Raw genomic sequence first — 20,639 nt, forward strand, 5'->3', positions numbered from 1 at the left:
CCACCGCTAAGATTTTGCCATACACAAAACGAGTGTCACACTTGCCTTCATTGTGACATTGTTCACTGTGTGTGAAGCACTTTGGTGTGTGAAAGGGAATCTTTCTTTTTCAATCAGGATGTAATCTATCACTTGGTAATTTTTATCCCCAATTGTGTGGAAATGTTCTTGTTCTTGTTGTGAACCTTTCACTTTCCTGGACAGGGTTGAGTTTATAAACGTAAGTACAGATTGTACAGATGCTGTGTGAGAAGATGGTGTGTTCGTGAGCTTCTGGGACTGTGGAAATGTCATGGCAAGAAAGGCAATTGGACTGAGATGTTGAATGGTGAATGTTTCTGACCTTCTCCACTCTACAGGCATTTGAGACTCAAACAACTCCCTCTTGATTTAGCTCTTCCTGTCTCCTCTTCTTAATCCTCATTGTTCCCTGCAACATGGGTCCTGACTCTTCACTTAAGTTTTTCATGTAACACAGCATATCTTAAGGAAAGATAAATATTCCAGAGCTTTTCCCAATTTACCTGGAAGACTGGTGAGGAATGGGGCAGTTTCAAAAAAATAAGCTTCACAGAACCTTTCTCCAGGAGAAGAAATGGTTTTGGGGAAGTCCATGATAAACACACATTGCAAAGCAAATTAGTTAGAGTGCTCACTGGCTGCGAGAAGATGGCCCCTATTTCCAAAATACAATGAAATCTTATCATAGAATCCCGACAGTGCAGAAGGAAGTCATTCGGCCTGCACCAACAACAATCATACCTGGGCAGCATGGTGGCACAGTGGTTAGCACTGCTGCATCATAGTGCCCGGGACCCGGGTTCGATTCCCGTCTTGGGTCACTGTGTGAAGTTTGCACATTCTTCCTGTGTCTGCGTGAGTTTCCTCCGGGCGCTCTGGTTTCCTCCCACAGTCCAAAGATGTGCGGGTTAGGTGGATCGGCCATGGTAAATTGCCCCTTAGTGTCAGGAGGTCCAGCTAGAGTAAATGCATGGGGTTCTGGGGATAGAGCTTGGGTGGGATGGTGGTCAGTGCAGACTCGATGGGCTGAATGGCCACCTTCTGCATTGTATGATTCTAAGATTCTACCCTATCCCCAGAACCCCACATATTTACCCTGCTAATCCCCTCACATTAAGGGACAATTTAACTTGGCCAATCAACCTAACCCGCACATCCCTAGGGTGTGGGAGGAAACCGGAGCACCCGGAGGAAACCCACGCAAATACGGGGAGGGAGAACAGGCAGACTCCACACAGACAGTCACCCAAGGCCGGAATTGAACCCGAGTCCCTGGCACTGTGAGGCAGCAGTGCTACCCACTGTGCCACCATGCCACCCCCAAAATTCACAATTCCCTGATCGGGAAGTGAACCCAATGGAGAGAGAACCGAATCCTAATTTAGAGATCTTAAAGATCACTAATGTCCTTTTGGGAAGGAAATCTGCCATCCTTACCTGGCCTGGCCTCCATGTGACTCCAGAGCCACAGCAATGTGGTGGACTCTCAACTGCCCTCCAAGGGCAACTAGGGATGGGTAATAAATTCTGGCCAACCAGCGATGCCCATGTCCCACGAAAGAATGAAAAAAAAGCACAGCAATGAGTCATAGGGCAGACTTTTCCCGTCTTGCCCGCCATGGGAATTGTAACCGGCGGGACACGGACCATGCGAAGGTTTATTGAGCTCAGGCAGGATTTTCGGCTTTGAGATGGGCATGGCCGGAAAATCCCACCCATAGAGCCATAGAGATATACAGCACGGAAACAGGCCCTTCGGCCCAACTCATCCATGCCAACCAGGTTTCCTAAACTGAACTAGTCCAATTTGTCTGCATTTGGCCCATATCCCTCTAAACCTTACTATCCATGTATCTATCCAAATGTCTCTTAAATGTTGTGATTGTACCTGCCTTTACCAACTCCTTTGGCAGCTCATTCCATATGCATACCACTCTCTGTGTGAAAAAGTTGCCCCTTTGAAATCTTTCCCCGCTCACCTTAACCCTACACCCTCTAGATTTGGACTCACCTACACTGGGGAAAATACCTTGACTATTCACCTTACTATGCCCCTCATGATTTTACCTCTATAAGGTCATAGAATCCCTACATAGAATCACTACAGTACAGAAGAAGGTCATTCAGCCCATCGAGTCTGTACCGACCACATCCTACCCAGTCCCTATTCCCGTAACCACACACATTTATCCTGCTAATCCCCGACACGAGAGTCAATTTAGCACGGCCAATCAACCTAACCCACATATCTTTTGGACTGTAGGAGGAAACCGGAACACCTGGAGGAAACCAATGCAGACACGGGGAGAATGTGCAAACTCCACACAGACGGTGACCTGAGGCTGGAATTGAACCTGGGTCCCTGGCGCTGTGAGGCAGCAGTGCTAACCACTGTGCCACCGTGCCGCCCCTTATCCTCCTACACTCCAGGGAAAAAGGTCCCAGCCTATCCAGCCTCTCCAAATCCTCAAGTCCCGATAACATCCTTGTAAATCTTTTTTTGCACCGTTTCCAGTTTAACATCAGCCTGCAAGGGTTAATTTACCCTTTTCCTGTAGGCATAGCCTTACAGACTGTGTGGGCAACCAACAGCTTCTTTCGATGGAACAGCTGGGTTCCCCTCTCATAGACCTTCAAGACTATGCATGTGGATTACATGAATTACAAATACACACACGAGGCTCATCGCTCTAATGCCAGGAACTACAAGCGAACAGCCTGCACTGTAATCCTGTGCTTTTGGGATTTCTTTTCCATGAAAAGTCATTTCTCTTGCAGTAAACAAGTAAACAGAGATGTTAACAGTCTCTTCAGCTTGGTGAGTGAGGTGGCAATAGCTTAGCATTGAAGCTTCCTTCACATATTTCCTCCCAGTTTGAGCTTTACACCTGAGCATGACTAAAAGATCAGAACTCCATCTGTCAAGTTGCATACATTAACAGTTCAGAGAAGCTGTTCCCATCAACTAATTCTCAGCATCAAACCTCCTTGCCTTGTACTTGCTGTGCCTTACATTCCGACCTCATTGAGAAGGAAGCTACCTCTATTTTAAACGATACAAAATTAATTCAGAAACGCCCATGTCTCACACATTAGTATTCCACAGAAACTGGTGAATTAACCTGAAAGCATTAATCGTGCATCTTTGCACCATTGCCCAAAAATCTGAACAAAATTTTACATTCTTGAGAAATGAGACCCAATAACATCACTAAATTAAAATTTGTGAAAAAAATTGGCTTTTGCTGATTTAGTATGAAAACAGAGAAACAGCAGAAATTCCTGAGTAGCTTAGTCATCCTTTAGATCCAAAGTTGACACACAAAAAAATTAACATTTCTTTCTCTGTCAGATGCTCTTTCTTTTTAAATATTATTATCACAAATAGGCTTGCATTAACACTGCAATGGAGTTACTGTGAAAGTCCCCCAGTTGCCACACTCCGGCGCCTGTTCGGGTACACTGAGGGAGAATTTAGCATGGCCAATGCACCTAACCAGCACGTCTTTCGGACTGTGGCAGGAAACCGGAGCACCCGGAGGAAATCCAGGCAGACACGGGGAGAACGTGCGGACAGTGACCTAAGCTGGGAATCGAACACAGGTTCCTGGCGCTATGAGGCAGCAGTGCTAACCACTGTGGTACCTCACATAGAATCATAGAATCCCTACTGTGCAGAAGAGGCTATTTGGCCAATCGAGTCAGCACCGACTCTCTGACAGAGTATCTTACCCAGACATCTCTCCGCCCTATCCCTGTAATACCACACATTTACCATGGCTAATGCCATCTAATCTACACATCTTAGAATTCCATAGATTCCCTACAATGCAGAAGGAGGCCACTCAGCCCATCGAGTCTGCACTGACCACAATCCCACCCAGGCCCTATCCCTGTAACCCCACATATTTACCCTGCTAATCCCCCGACATGAGGGTCAATTCAGCATGGCCACTCAACCTTACCCGCACACTTTTGGGACACTAAGGGGCAATTTACCATGTCTGAAACACCAAACCTGCATATCTTTGGACTGTGGGAGGAAACCAGAGCATCTGGGAGGAAACCCATGCAGACAGGGGGAGAACGTGCAAACTCCACACGACAGTCACCCGAGGCTGGAATTGAACCCGGGTCCCTGAAGCTGTGAGGCAGCACCTGCTTTGCTTAGAATCATTTGACCCACATGAAAAAGGGGTCACCTTACCTATTAGAGCTTAATGAGAAAGCTCACAACTGCAGCACGCCAGGGGAATGACAGACTTTTCCAATGAACTGAATAATTACATGGAGCTTTTTATGGAGACAACACAAAACTGGATTTGTCTAGTTTAACGTAGGTTCTGATATCTCCCACCCATTTTCCTGTCTGTTGTGGTATTAGAATCACAGAATCCTACAGTGCAGAAGAGGCCCTTCGGCCCATTGAGTCTGCACCAATGCATGAAAGGCCTTGACCTGCCCACCTAATCCCACTTGCCAGCATTTGGCCCATAGCCTTGAATGTTATGGTGTTTGAAATTATTGTTCAAAGCAGGCAACTAAAAAAAACAGAACAACAAGACAGGACACAAAATCAACCTCCAATGATGGGATCTTCCCCTCCCGCCGATGGCGACCCCCCCCCCCCCCCTCCCACCCCCACCCCACCCCCGGCAGGTTCAAGCCCGTGCCATAAAGTTCAACAAGCCGATTACTTGGGTTGCATTGAAGGGACATGAGCAACACCCCAAACATCCTTGGAAAATGGCTCGTGGGAAGGGAACCTTTTTCTATCCATTTGTAGGTTTATCGAAAATATCCTCTGTATTCATACCAGCTCTTTTGCGGAAATTATTGGCAGAAGTTTCAACCCCAGGAAAGTTCCAGGTTCAACCCTTATCCAGTGCTCATCAGGATGGGTGGATTATTGGAATTGGCTTTGGTCGTGCCAATCTAGGGAGGGGAAACATTGATAAGAATTCATATTTCTGCCAATATTCTCACCCTGTTGGAAGTGTATGTTTGCATTGCCTAGTTGGCTGTGAGGCTCCATTGACCATTTGACTGCTGACATTAACTTTCTACAAAAAAATTCCGTTCCTACTGTCATGCTTCTTCCTATATCTAATCCACCTATTACAAGTATTGCTGAAAAGAGAGAGATGTCAAAGGGCCTCTTCTGCACTGTAGGATTCTGTGATTCTAATACCACAACAGACAGGAAAATGGGTGGGAGATATCAGAACCTACGTTAAACTAGACAAATCCAGTTTTGTGTTGCACTCATCAGGACTACCAATACAGGGGGAAAATAACAATTTATAGCATAAGAGAAGAGAATGCTGATTGTTTGGCAAGTAGACTCTGATTGGTGTTGCCATGGAGAATGCACCAGTTGATAGTGACTGACAGTTAACTGCCAAGCATTGGTTGAAATTTAAACAAGGTAGCTTGACCCTGTTGGTCAAGACATTGCCCTGAGTCAGTGAATGGCTAGAACTTACTATGGTTTAGCTCACAGGTAACAGGTCAGATAGGGATTGGGAATCATAGATTGCTTACAAAACAAAGGAGGCCATTTGGCCCATCAGGTACACACTGGCTCTCCACAAGAGCATCTCAGCTAGTCCCACTCCACACATTCCAATTGCTTCTCTGCAGATAATGATCCAATTCCCTTTCAAAATTCATGATTGAATCTTCCTGTACCGCACTCTCAGACAATGCATTCCAGATCCTAACCATTCACTGCTTAAAAACATCTGACCTTATGTTTCCAATGGTTTTATTACCAATCACCTTTGCTTCTCAGCCCTTCTGCCAATAAGCACAGTTTCTCCCTGCCTACCCTGCCCAGACCCCTCATGATTTTGAACACTTTGATCAAATCTCCAGTCAACTTTCACTTCCCTAAGAAGAAAAGCCTCAGTTTCGCCTATCTATACATGCAACTGAAGTCTCTCGCCATTCTCCTGAATCTTTGTGCTCCTTGTGATAAGGGACTCACACCTTAGGAAAGATGTGAAGGCATCTTTCCTAAGGTGTGAGGATATCTGACCCATTCTAACTCTTCAATTTAGAAACCGTCTTAATAACAGCAAAGAGAACAAAGAACAAAGAAAATTACAGCACAGGAACAGGCCCTTCGGCCCTCCAAGCCTGCGCCGACCATGCTGCCCGACTTAACCAAAACCCCCTACCCTTCCGGGGACCATATCCCTCTATTCCCATCCTATTCATGTATTTGTCAAGATGCCCCGTAACAGTCACTATCGTATCTGCTTCCACTACGTCCCACAACAGCGAGTTCCAGGCACCCACCACCCTCTGTGTAAAAAAATTGCCTCGTACATCTCCTTTAAATCTTGCCCCTCAAACCTTAAACCTGTGCCCCCTAGTAATTGACTCTTCCACTGTGGGAAAAAGCTTATGATTATCCACTCTGTCCATGCCCCTCATAATCATGTAGACTTCAGCCATCTATGGTTTTAGATGACTCCAATTTTATGCCTCTACTACCCGAACTCAAAGTCTATTCCACATGTTACTCTCTCTTTGCTCAACAAACATTTATCTGCCTAACGAAGTAGGATAAAAGAAGAATCATAGAATCCCTACAATCCAGGAAGAGACCATTCAGCCCAGCAAGTCTGCACTGACAACAATCCCAACCAGGCCTGATGCCTGTAACTTCACTTATTTGCCTCGCTAATTCCCCTGACGCTGAGGGTTAATTTAGCGCGGCCAATCCACCTAACCCGCACATCTTTGGAGTGTGGGAGGGAACTGAAGCACATAGAGGAAACCCACGCAGACGCAGGGAGAATGTGCAAACTTTACACAGACAGCCACCCGAGGCCAGAATTGAACCCGCATCCCTGGCGTTGTGAGGCAGCAGTGCTAACCACTGTGCCACCATGCCACCCATATAAGAGGGGCCAATTTTTGTTGCCAAGGATGTAATAACTTGAAGCAAGTCCGAAGTGAATCCAATCAAACCATTAAGCGGAGATTAACCACGAGTGGAAATAGTCCCTTATCACAAGGAGCAGACTCAAGGGGCTGAATGGCCTGCTCTTAATTTCATATCACAGCATGAGGAAGCAAATTGATCCCTAAGGGCAATTCCTTATCAAAAGTAAACTGTGGCACTGATGCTCTTAAACACACACATTTGACCATTCGCATTGATGGATTAAAATGCAGTGTCAATGTCACTAAGTCCACAGTGGCAGGCAGAACAGCTGTACACTTTCCAAATATTGGCCCTCGCAATGTTCTTCAGATGTTTGTTTAACTTGAAAATTGAATTGCAATGACAGAAAAGTCAACAGTCAAGAACCGACCAACCATGGGCTCAGCTTATTCAGAAATACTTAAGACAGTTTGGGAAAGAGCGTGGGAGAAGCAAATCTAAAGATGTGCGGGTTAGGTTGATTGGCCATGCTAAATTGCCCCTTAGTGTCCTGGGATGCGCAGGTTAGAGGGATTAGCAGGGTAAATACGTGGGGTTTTGGGGATAGGGCCTGGGTCAGACTGTTGTCGCTGAAGACTCAGTGGGCTGAATGGCCTCCTTCTGCACTGTAGGGATTCTATGATTCAATAGCAACTGAGCCACTTCCCTGGTTGACGTGAATACTGCAACTAATGCACGCCTTTGGGGCGTTTGGCAATGTTAGAGAATATGAACGCGTTAAAAGAATGATTTGAAAAATCCAACAGTATCTTGTAAAGATGAAAGGAAAAACCACAAATATAAGTCTGAAAAAAAACCTCAAGTGCCGGGAATGCACAATAGGCCTCAGGAACATCAGGAAAGGTCAAATATATAAGAGCTCAACCCAAAGCATTAATGTGGTATTGGCTTATCTGCTTCTCAAGCTCCAAGCCACTTGGAGCTCTTTTACTGAGGTATAGCCTGCTCCACAAACTCATGTCATGATAGACTCCTTGTTGTTTATAGAAACATAGAAACTCAAAGCAGGAGTAGGCCATTCGGCCCTTCAAGCCTGCTCCGCCATTCATTTTGATCATGGCTGATCATCAAATTCAATAACCTGTTCCCCCGTTCCCCCATATCTCCTGAACCCTTTAGTCCCTAGAGCTACAGAAATATAGCTGTGAATGATTGTCATCTATGGGTCCTCACATGATTGAAGAATCTGATGCAGGATTTTCGATTGCTACCCCTTCAACAAACATTCAATCCCTCCACCACCGACGGACAGTGCCGGCTGTGTGTACCATCTACAAGATACACTGTAGGAACTCATCAAGCCTCCTTAGGTAGCACCATGACTGGCAGCATTGAGAAGGACAAGCGTGGCAGATATCTGGGAACACCACCCCCTGGAGACTCCCCTCAAAGCCAGTCACCATCCTGACTTGGAAATATATCTCCATTCCATCACTGTCGCTGGGTCAAACTCTTGGAACTCCCTCCCCAGCAGCATGGTGGATGTACCTACATCCAGGGAACTGCAACGGTTCAAGAAGGCAGCTCACTACCACCCTCTGAAGGGCATCTGGGAATGGGCAATAAACACTGGCCTTGCCAGCAATGTCCACATCCTGTAACATGAATAGAAAATGGGACTTTCCCCAGGCCCTCTCCCTATCTCTGTAACTCCACACACTTAACATTTCAGAGAATCAACCACATTGCTGAGGCTCTGGAGTCACATGAAGACCAGACCAGGAAAGGGTGGCAGATTTTCCCCCTAAAGGACAATCAACAATGGTTTCATGGTCATCAGTAGATTCTTAATTCCAGATATATCTTTTATTGAATTCAAATTCCACCATCTGCCGTGGTGGGATTTGAACCCGGGTTCCCAGACCATTCTGGGTTTCTGGATTAATAGTCTAGTGATAATAGCACCAGGCCATCACCTCCCACTGCAGATAAGTGGCCTCAATTTAAAATCAATATGTATAAATGGCAATAGCCCTGAGTTAATTTGGGTTCAATTTCAAGAGTGCCATTGGAGTAAAGATTTCCGGTATTGGAAAAAGAAACATTTTCCCATTTCAATCTCCCAAGGAGGGAATTTAATCTCCTGGGAAGAAAATTGGGAGAAGGAGTAGGACCTCCAATCCTCGGAATAGAAGAGCAAATTAATCTTCTTTCTTGTATACTTTTGCATTGAAACCTTCAAATCTGCTCTGGAAGGTTTCATTACAGCTACCAATGGATGATTAAAATTTCCTTCAGCTGTCTTCAGAGACCCTGGCTTGCATGGACTTATTAAGCGTCTTCCAGAATTAAACTTTCACTGTTACTATCACGCCTCTTATTAAACTCAAGTTGCATCTGTAACATCAAAGGATGTTCCGATGGTGCTTCACAGACCAAACAATGAAGAATCATGGAATCTACCGTGCAGAAGGAGGCCATTTTGCCCATTGTGCCTGCACCGACAACAATCCCACCCAGGTCCCATCCCCGTAACCCCACATATTTACAGTCCTAATCCCCCTGACACGAAGGGGCAATTTATCATGGCCAATTAACCTAACCCGCATGGGAGGAAACCCATGCAGACAGGGGGAGAATGTGCAGACTCCACACAGACCGTGACCCCAGGCCGGAATTGAACCCGGGTCCCTGGTGCTATGAGGCAGCAGTACGAACCACTGTGTCACCGCGCCACCCCGGAAGAATACATGGAGGGATAATTTAAAGTATGGTCAAAGAGATAGCCTTTAAAGCAGGTGACCAAAGTGGAGGGGGAGGTGGAGTGGAGGAAACTGGTGAAGCTTGATTGGAGAGGATGTTGCTTCCTATCGGGCAATCTAGAACAAGAGGTCATAGTTTTAGGGTAAGGGGTGGCAGATATAAAACACAGATGAGGAGAAACTACTTCTCCCAAAGAGTCGTGAGTCTGTGGAATTCATTGCGCCAGAGTGCGATGGATGCCAGAGTTTAGAAGGATGAGGGGGGATCTTATGGAAACTTATAAGATAATGCGGGGGCTGGATAGGGTGGAGGCAGAGAGATACTTTCCACTTAGTAAGGAAGTTAAAACTAGAGGACACAGCCTCAAAATAAAGGGGGGTCGGTTTAAGACAGAGTTGAGGAGGAACTTCTTCTCCCAGAGGGTGGTGAATCTCTGGAATTCTCTGCCCACTGAGGTGGTGGAGGCTACCTCGCTGAATATGTTTAAAGCGCGGATGGATGGATTCCTGAGCGGTAAGGGAATTAAGGGTTATGGGGATCAGGCGGGTAAGTGGTACTGATCCACGTCAGATCAGCCATGATCTTATTGAATGGCGGGGCAGGCTCGAGGGGCTAGATGGCCTACTCCTGCTCCTATTTCTTATGTTCTTATGTTCTTATGTTCATTGAGTAAACTTAAGGAAGAGCAGGACTGATTTTTTATTAGTAATGGGTTTGAAGGGCTGTGGTGAATGGGCAGGAAAGTGGAGATGAGGCTGAGATGAGATCAGCCATGATTGTATTAACTAGCGGAGCAGGTTTGAGGGGCTGAATTGCCTACTCCTGCTCCCAGTTCTTGTGTGAGCAAACTAAAATGGATGGAAGTAAGGAACAGTGGAAAATATTTAAAGAAAAATCCAAAATGTGCAACAGAAGTACATTCCATTAAACCTAAAAACTCAAGAGAGAAAGATCTATCTGTGGCTTACTAAGGGAGGTTAAGGATAATATAAGATTAAAATAAATAGCTTGTTATGTTGCAATAAAGTTACTGTGAAAATCCCCTAGTTGCCACACTCCAGCGCCTGTTCGGGTACACTGAGAGAGAATTTAGCACGGCCAATGCACCTAACCAGCATGTCTTTCAGACTGTGGGAGGAAACCAGAGCACCCGGAGGAAACCCACGCAGACACGGGGAGAATGTGCAAACTCCACACAGACAGTGACCCAAGCCAGGAATTGAACCCGGTGCTGTAGGCAGCAATGCCAACCATTGTGCCACCGTGCTGCCCACAAGAGGTAAGGATGACACAAAGAGGCTGCAAAGGGATATAGCCAGGTTAAATGAGTGGACATCAAGGTGGCAGATGGAGTATGACATCATTCATTGTGTGGGTGGCATGGTGGCACAGTGAGGCACACGCTGCTTCACAGCGCCAGGGTCATGGGTTCAATTCCAACCTTGGGCGACTGTCTGTGTGGAGTTTACACGTTCTCCCTGTGCCTGCGTGGGGCGAACACAGTAAGAGTTTTAACAACACCAGGTTAAAGTCCAACAGGTTTATTTGGTTGCAAATACCATTAGCTTTCGGAGCGCTGCTCCTTCGTCAGATGGAGTGGGGCAACAGCTTTGGTCTTCCCAGTACTTAGCTGCAGCACAGAATGAAACATGAATAACCACCAGAGGGAGCTGTTGACATGTGTATTAAATGGTTTGGTGGTAAATTATTGGAGATTTCTGTTCATAAAGCACAAGTGATTAACTTTACTATCATTTTTGATTATAATTGTTTCTTCTTATGATTGCCATTCTGATTATCAAGTGGCTGAGTTTGCAGTACCCTCGCCCCTCAGCCGGGTGAATGTGAATTTCGGTGTTGTTTCAGAAAACGTCAAGGCTCCCACTTCGCCGCAGCGCTGAGGGAGTGCTACACTGGTGGAGGTGCCGTTCTTTTGGATGGCCTCGCAGGGGAATCCCGTGGCACATTTTTTTAAATGTCCTGGCCAATATTTATCCCTGATCCAACATCACTCATGATTGGAGATGCTGGCGTTGGACTGGGGTAAACACAGTCAGGAGTCTAACAACACCAGGTTAAAGTCCAACAGGTTTATTTGGGAGCAAACACCACTAGCGTTTCCTACCAAATAAACCTGTTGGGCTTTAACCTGGTGTTGTTAGACTCCTTACCAACATCACTCAATCAGACTCCTTGATCATTATCTCATTGCTGTTTGTGGGAGCTTTACTTTTTAATTAATTTTGATTTGATTTTGATTTTGATTGGATTTGATTTATTATTGTCACATGTATTAGTATACAGTGAAAAGTATTGTTTCTTGCACGCTATACAGACAAAGCATACCATTCGTGGGACATGGGCATCGCTGGCTGGCCAGCATTCATTGCCCATCCCTAGTTGCCCTTGGAGAGCAGTTGAGAGTCAACCACATTGCTGTGGATCTGGAGTCACATGTAGGCCAGACCGGGTAAGGACAGCAGATTTCCTTCCCTAAAGGACATTAGTGAACCAGATGGGTTTTTCCGACAATCGACAATGGTTTCATGGTCATCAGTAGATTCTTAATTCCAGATATTTTTCATTGAATGCCAACTCCACCATCTGCCGTGGCGGGATTCGAACCCGGGTCCCCAGAACATGGGCTGAGCTTCTGGATTAGTAGCCTAGTGATAATATCACGAGGCGGCATAGTAGCACAGTTGGGTGGCATGGTGGCACAGTGGGCGGCACGGTAGTACAGTTGGGTGGCACGGTAGCGCAGTGGTTAGCACTGCTGCCTCACAGTCCCAGGGACCCGGGTTCAATTCCCGGCTTGGGTCACTGTCTGTGTGGAGTCTGCACATTCTCCCCATGTCTGCATGGGTTTCCTCCGGGTGCTCTGGTTTCCTCCCACATTCTGAAAGACGTGCTGGTTAGGTGCATTGACCCAAACAGTGCCAGATTGTGGCGATGAAGGGAATTCACTTGCAGTGTTAATGTAAGCCTTACTTGTAAGTAATAAATAAACTTTACTTTAGGTCATTGCCTCCCCACTTCCTGTGCTTAAAATGGCTGATGTGTTTCCTTCACTATGACAATAACTGCATTTCAAAAATGTTCTGCTGGTGTTAAAGAGATTTGAGACATAAAGAGACCTTGAAAATCGGTGGAGCAAATCTCTTTCCTATTTTGAGCTGTGCATACCGGGAACATTGCAAGTTTGAGCTGCAGCCTGGATTGTGTTTGCCGGAATCAGTTGGAGGGAGGGTGGGAGCAATAAATTCGGAGAGGAGAGCTGGGGTCAGCAAGGATTTTGGTTCCTCACCAGCATTGATTAACCCGTGTGAAAAAGCACACGCCTGTGAATGTCAATTGAGAACACGCTCTCTCCCGGGTTCACTGCCTTCCTATCCTCACTTAATCGCTCCTTCCATGTAAACTCCCCACAACATATTGCGGGGGAAGGCAGAATCAGGCTTTTAAAGTTCAAAGTTTAGTTATTAGTCACAAGTAAGGCTTACACTAACATTGGAATGAAGTTACCGTGAAATTCCCCTCGTCGCCACACTCTCTCCCTCCATCCCTCTCCCTCCAACTCTCCATCTCTCTCCCTCCAACTGTCCTCTCTCTCCCTCCAACTCTCCACCTCTCTTCTTCCACCCCCTCCCTCCAACTCTCCACCTCTCTTCCTCTAACTCTCCACCTCTCTCCCTCCATCCCTCTCCCTCCAACTCACCACCTCTCTTCCTCCACCTCCCCTTCACCTCTCTCCCCCCACTTCTCCACTCTCTCCCTCCAACCGTCCACTCCCTCCCTCCAACTCTCCACCTCTCTCCTCCCACCCCCTCCCTCCAAGTCTCCACTTCTCTCCCTTCACCTCCCCACCTCTCTGCCTCCACCTCCCTCCCTCTCTCTCTCTCTCCACCTCTCTACCTTCCTGCCTCCACCCCTCTCCCTTCGCCTCTAACCCTCCACCTCCCCAATTCCCTCCCTCTACTCCACCTCTCTCTCGCCATCTCCCTCCACCTCTCCACCCTGACTTTCCTCCTTTAAATCACTTGGTCATTTGTTTTAATACCTCCCCATGTGGCGTAGTGTCACACTGTGCCTGGTGACACTCCTGTGAAGAGCCGTGGGGGGCGCTATCTATAATAAAGGCTTTATATAAATACAAGTTGTTGTTCTGATGACGCCTCCATTTGGAGAGCCTGTTGATAGTCTCAGCTTTAATTTACAGGAAGACCGTTCACAAGATTGGCCAATATCCATGCAGCTGCTCTCAGTGAGTGCGGACCAGCAGCCAGGAAGGAACAACAGCCAGAAATGCAACTGAAAAATGATTCTGCACAGCTGCATTTAAAGTACATTTATTAAATATCGACCTTGTTTGGAAAAATGAACAAATTCTGCTGTAGCTGATCCTCAGAGAGATCCTCTGTCGGATTAATGGACACTGAATGATGCTGGAAAAAAAATCATTATCCAATTGGGAAAATCAAAGTGTAGCTGAACTTTATAAATCTCACCCAATCTGTGCTGATTGATCTGATCTCATCCAGTGCAGTGAGTGCTCTCAATGTCCCTGGCTTCGGGCAGAGAACAGCGGTGGTGAAATCAGTCATTATCAGATCACAAGTGACCAATTTTATTCCTTTGCATCTGGTTCGAACCAATTAACCCGAGGCTTCCCCTGACAGGGAAAACAATGATGTGGAGATGCCGGCGTTGGACTGGGGTGAACACGGTAAGAAGTCTCACAACACCGGGTTAAAGCCCAACAGGTTTATTTGGTAGCAAATGCCATAAGCTTTCGGAGCGCTGCTCCTTCGTCGACGTTGGACGAAGGAGCAGTGCTCCGAAAGCTTACGGTATTTGCTACCAAATAAACCTGTTGGACTTTAACCTGGTGTTGTGAGACTTTTTACAGGGAAAACAATTGCAGTTTCCCCTGACAGGGAGGAACCAGCAATGAGAAGTGGCTCAGGAAGGTATGTCAACCTGGAGGGTTTTGAGAAAGGGTCGTCTGGACTCGAAACGTCAGCTCTTTTCTCTCCTTACGGATGCTGCCAGGCCTGCTGAGATTTTCCAGCGTTTTCTCTTTTGGTTTCAGATTTCAGCATCCGCAGTAAGTTGCTTTTATCCAGTCAACCTGATTTATTTTTTAGTTTGCACATGAGCCGGGAAGAATGAGAGTGTGCGATGAAACTTTAGCCTTCCCCTGAATCAAACCTCCCTTCTTCTCCCTGCTGATTACGAGACCCGGCTTCCTCAGTGGCCGGGTGGAGGGAACTATTTTTTCAGGCCCCTGCTCCCACCCACCCTCCAGCTGCTACTTTGGAGGTGACAGGACCATTAGATGTGAGGCTGGAAGTCGAAATGCAGCGAGCTGGGACCTTGGGCGTCTGTATAACTCATGCACAGTATCATAGAATTGCAGCGGAGAGAGAGACCATTTGGCCCATCGTGCCTGTGCCAACACTTTGAAATGAACCGTCAGCAGATTTCTGGGGCAGATGTTCACTGTTGAGTTTCTGGATTTCGTCCAGATCTGGAAAGGACAGATTCAGTTAAAAAAAAGAAATGTTTGCAGGACTACGGGGAAAGGACAGGAGGCTGGCACAAGAGGGGGAGGCGATGGCCTAGTGGTATTATTGCTAGACTTTATAGTGACTCGGACTCCTTAAGTATCAGTTGGCTAGATGGCTATTGTGGAACAGATTGGAATATGGCCTAGTGGTATTATCGCTAGACTATTCATCCAGAAACTCAGCCAATGTTCTGGGGACCCGGGTTCGAATCCCATCACGGCAGATGGTGGAATTTGAATTCAATAAAGAAAAATCTGGAATTAAGAGTCTACTGATGACCATGAAACCATTGTCGGTTGTTGGAAAAACCCATCTGGTTCACTAATATCCTTTAGGGAAGGAAATCTGCCGTCTTTACCTGGTCTCTCCTGCATGTGACTCCAAACCCACAGCAATGTGGCTCTCAACTGGCCTCCAAAGGGCATTAAATGCTGGCCAGCCAACAATGCCCATGTCCCACGTATGAATAAAAAAATGTGGGCAGCTCTTTCAAAGTGTTGGCACAGGCACGATAGGCCAAATGGTCTCTCTCTCTGCTGCAATTCTATGATACTATCCTCTCCTATTATCCACCCATTCATATTAAGGATCATTAGAGAGAAACCATGAACCCTGAATGGCTTTCTTCCATGGCTCTCGTACAATGATATAATCAATACAGTTGGTCAGATGGAATCCATCCCACCAGGGACACTGGTCCTCGTGGCAATAGGGATTATCATCAATCCTATGTGTGCCCCGGCATCTCTCTTTTCAAATTCCCAACCTTATTTACAAAACCCTGCACAGCCTCTGAAATAAGTCAGCAGAGGCCAATATCCCTTCACCAGATTTCTTTTTACTTACAAGTTCTATTACAGTTCATAGAGTGTCACAAGCTCTGAGTCAGCATTCAAAGTGCCAGGAGACCTGACGCTCCCAATTGTATATACAACAAAGACTCCCTGATCGGGCAGGCAATGATGAGCTCAATCAGGGAGTTCACATTGCCTTCCTATATCCCCTAGTCGCCACACTCCGGCGCCTGTTTGGGTACATTGAGGGACAATTTAGCATGGCCAATGCATCTAACCGGCACGTCTTTCGGGCTGTGGGAGAAAACTGGAGCAAGACACGGGGAGAACGTGCAGACACGGGGAGAACGTGCAGACTCCGCACAGACAGTGACCCAAGCCAGGAATCGAACCTGGGTCCCTGGCGCTGTGAGGCAGCATTGCCAACGACTGTGCCACTGTGCCGCCCCAATAGGATTATGGCTGTTCTGACTCTTCACGTCCATTTTCCTGCCCTTTCCCCGTAACCCTTGATTCCCTTACGGATCAAAAATCTATCCATCTCAGCCTTAAACATACACAACGACTCTGCCCCCACAGCTTTCTGTGGCAAGGAGTTCCTCCATGCCACCCAGTTTTTACCACTAAGCTGGTCCCAATTGCCTGCCTTTGGCCCATATCCCTCTATACCCATCTTACTCATGTAACTGTCTAAATGCTTTTTAAAAGACAAAATTTTGTTTGATAATACTCAAACATTTAATTGTCTCATAGGTGCTATATAAATGCAAGTTGTTGTTGTGATGGGACCTTTCTGTCCTTTTAATTACTGTGATGGTTCTGTCGCTGCTTTCTTACTCTGTGATCATAACAAAGCTCCGGTTCGCTGACTCTGGCCTCCTGGTTGCCATGACATCTTTCATCCAGCTGAGAACTCTGGGTAGATATATGGAAGTTCTGCTGCTTCATATTTCCTGTGGAAAGGGCCTCCTCCCTCTGATTTGAGGTTTTTCTTCCAACGCGATGAACCTGAGGGGTTATATTCAGGAAGCGGCTGGTAATCGCTCACCTAACAGATCTCAGCAGGGAAGGTAGGTGTCATGGCAACCCATCTGGAATGTGGCAAACAACCACAGACTGGTCTGGGCCAGAGGAGCTATAAACCTTCACAGTAATTAAAAGGAGAGCAGACTGCGAGCGGCCCCGCGTTCCCTGACGGTAAGAGCTTGCAACGGTTTGGAGTAAAGGAAACTCCTAGCTTTTTGATACCACCATTTCAATCGATATCATCAGATTCTGATTGTGTCGACCTCAACTCTTGTATAAAGTGAAGTGAATTCAGAGACTACCCCCAACTACCCTCTCCACAGGGACAGTATTTGGGCAGGTGGAAAAGAAAGACTTGCCTTTTGATCATGACTTCAATGATCTTAAGGCATCTCAAAGCACTTTACGGCCAATTAACTCTTGTCATAGAATCATAGAATCCCTCCAATGCAGAAGGAGGCCATGTGGCCCATCAAGTCTGCACTGACCATAATCCCACCCAGGCCCTATCCCCATAACCCCATGCATTTACCCCAGCTAGTCCCCCTGACACTAAGGGGCAATTTAGCATGACCAATCCACCTAACCCGCACATCTTTGGACTGTGGGAGGAAACCGAAGCACCCGGAGGAAACCCACGCAGACACGGGGAGAATGTGCAAACTCCACACAGACAGTGACCCAAGCCGGGAATCGAACCTGAGTCCCTGGCACTGTGAGGCAGCAGTGTGAACCACAGTGCCACCGTGCCACCCCACATAAGAAACATGGCTGCCAATTTGAGCACAGCAAGGTCCCAGAAACCCCCAAAGTAGTAATGACCATAGAATCCCTACAGTGCAGAAAGAGGCCATTTGGCCCATCGAGTCTCACCGACAACAATCCCACCCAGGCCCTATCCCCTTAACCCCATGTATTTACACTGCTAATTCCCTGACACTAAAGGGCAATTTAGCATGGACAATCAACCTAACCGGCACATCTTTGGACTGTGGGGGGAAACTGGAGCGTCCGGAGGAAACCCACGCAGACATGGGGAGAATGTGCAAACTCCACACAGACAGTGATCCAAGCTGGGATTCGAACCCAGGTCACTGGCGCTGTGAGACAGCGGTGCTAACCACCAGACTATCTAATTTTATGACACTGCTTAAGCGATAAATATTAGCCAGAGCACCAGGTCGAGCTCTGAAATAAGAACAGAAACTGCTGGAAATGCTCAGCAGGGCAGACGGTAGCTGTGGAGAGAGAAACGGAGTTAGCGCTTCAGGTCAACATCCTTACATTTTGCACTACGGCTAAGTCGGTATCATTGGTGATCGCCTCGAAGGGTTGAACGGGGACATCGTTTCACACCTCATCCAAAGGGAAGCAAGACCCCCACAACACCATCTCCTTCATCCACCCCACCCCGCCATTAGTATCTCACTGAACTGCCAGCCTGAACTTGGTCCCTGGAGTGCAATTATAAAAACACTGGCCGCAAATTTACCATCCCACCTACCATGGGAATCGGAGTGGAATACAATGGATTGGTCCGTTGACATCGGGAGGGATTTTATGGTTTCAGGATGAGCGAGGCTATAAAATCAGCCCCCCCCCCCCCACCTCTCCACCCAACCCCCCCCCCAACCTCTCCACCCACCCCCCCCCCCCACCTCTCCACACACCCCCCCCTCCCCCCCCCACCCCTCTTCACCCCACTGTCTTCCAACACCAGGGCATGAGTCCCACCCACTGAGTGACATTTGGAAACTACCTTGTGTCGAATTCTTATTGCCAACAATATATTCATGATCGACAAAGCTGATGGTAGCCGCTTAACCTCCTTGGCAAATGGCCCATCCAGCCAGGAGTCAGACGGAAGATGGAACTGTTTGTCTCCAGATCCATTCTTGGTGCCATAAAGAAACAGTGAGTGAGTGGTATGGTGGCTGGGATTCTTCAGCCCTTGCCTGCAGCTGGGATTCTCCATTCCTGCTGCACTGAATGGAGATTTGCCTGAGCGCCAAATTCTCCGTCCTTGCTGGCAGTGGCGGTGGACAAGACAGGAGAATTGAGCCCAAAGATTCTACTGCGGTCCCAACAACAGATTTGCTTGCCACTTTTGTCAGACTCCTCTTTATTGACTACAGCTCAGCCTTCAACACTATTATTCCCACGAATCTCATCTCCAAACTCTGTGGCCTGGGCCTCGGCACCTCACTCTGTGACTGGATCCTGAACTTCCTAACTCACAGACCACAATCAGTAAGGAAAGGCAACAACTCCTCCTCCACGATCATCCTCAACACCGGTGCCCCACAAGGCTGTGTTCTCAGCCCCCTACTATACTCTTTGTACACCTATGACTGTGCGGCCAAATTTCCCTACAATTCAATTTTCAAGTTTGCTGACGACACCACCGTAGTGGGTCGGACCTCAAACAATGATGAGACAGAGTACAGGAATGAGATACAGAATCTGGTGAACTGGTGCGGCAACAATAATCTCTCCCTCAATGTCAACAAAACGAAGGAGATTGTCATCGACTTCAGGAAGCATAAAGGAGAACATGCCCCTGTCTACATCAACGGGGACGAAGTAGAAAGCGTCGAGAGCTTCAAGTCTTTAGGTGTCCAGATCACCAACAACCTGTCATGTTCCCCATGCCAACACTATAGTTGAGAAAGCCCACCAACTCCTCCACTTTCTCAGAAGACTAAGGAAATTTGGCATGTCAGCTACGACTCTCACCAACTTTTACAGATGAACCATAGAAAGCATTCTTTCTGGTTGTATCACAGCCTGGTATGTCTCCTGCTCTGCCCAAGACTGCAAGGAACTACAAAAGGTTGTGAATGTAGCCCAATCCATCACGCAAACCAGCCTCCCATCCATTGACTCTGTCTACACTTCCTGCTGCCTTGGCAAAGCAGCCAGCATAATTAAGGATCTCACGCACCCCGGACATTCTCACTTCCCTCTTCTTCCTTCGGGAAAAAGATGCAAAAGCCTGAGGTCACGTACCAATCAATTCAAGAACAGCTTCTTCCCTGCTGCTGTCAGGCATTTGAATGGACTTACCTTGCATTAAGTTGATCTTTCTCTACACCCTAGATATGACTGTAATCGTAAATTCTGCACCCTCTCGTTTCCTTCTTTATGAATGGTATGTTTTGTCTATATAACGCGCAAGAAACAATACTCACATGTTAATACATGTGACAATAATAAATGAAATCAAAATGTTGCACTCCTCAAATGTCCCAGTTTCATGACCGCTATAGTGCCTCCCTCTGTAAGTCTCACCGTAAGTGTAGGATTCCTCACCATTTTCCCAGCTAAAGGTTAAATACACATTGACCTACATGTTGTTATGATCCAGAATGCTTCATCTGAGAGGCTGATACAAGCAGAAAACATTCAAAAAGAAATTAGTTAAATGCTTGGAAGTGTGTTTTTTTAACCAGAACTGTTCTGGGACCCTTGCTGTTTGTCATTTTCATAAATGACCTGGATGAGGAAGTGGAGGGATGGGTTGGTAAGTTTGCTGACGACACCAAGGTAGGTGGTGTTGTGGATAGT

At 46.9% G+C, this 20,639-nt stretch overlaps 1 protein-coding gene across 1 annotated transcript in view; it reads right to left on the minus strand.

Annotated features, from left to right (window-relative positions):
* Positions 1-382: 382 nt before the first annotated feature.
* LOC144499889 (uncharacterized) overlaps positions 383-20,639 on the minus strand; it is an 89,972-nt gene continuing 69,715 nt past the window's right edge. Inside the window, exon 9 of the mRNA XM_078222525.1 lies at positions 383-483. The gene's annotated coding sequence lies outside the window, so the exon portion shown is untranslated. The remainder of the gene's footprint in view (positions 484-20,639) is intronic.

This window comes from Mustelus asterias, chromosome 10 (genome assembly GCF_964213995.1).
Source record: "Mustelus asterias chromosome 10, sMusAst1.hap1.1, whole genome shotgun sequence".
In the NCBI taxonomy this organism is placed as follows: Eukaryota; Metazoa; Chordata; class Chondrichthyes; order Carcharhiniformes; family Triakidae; genus Mustelus; species Mustelus asterias.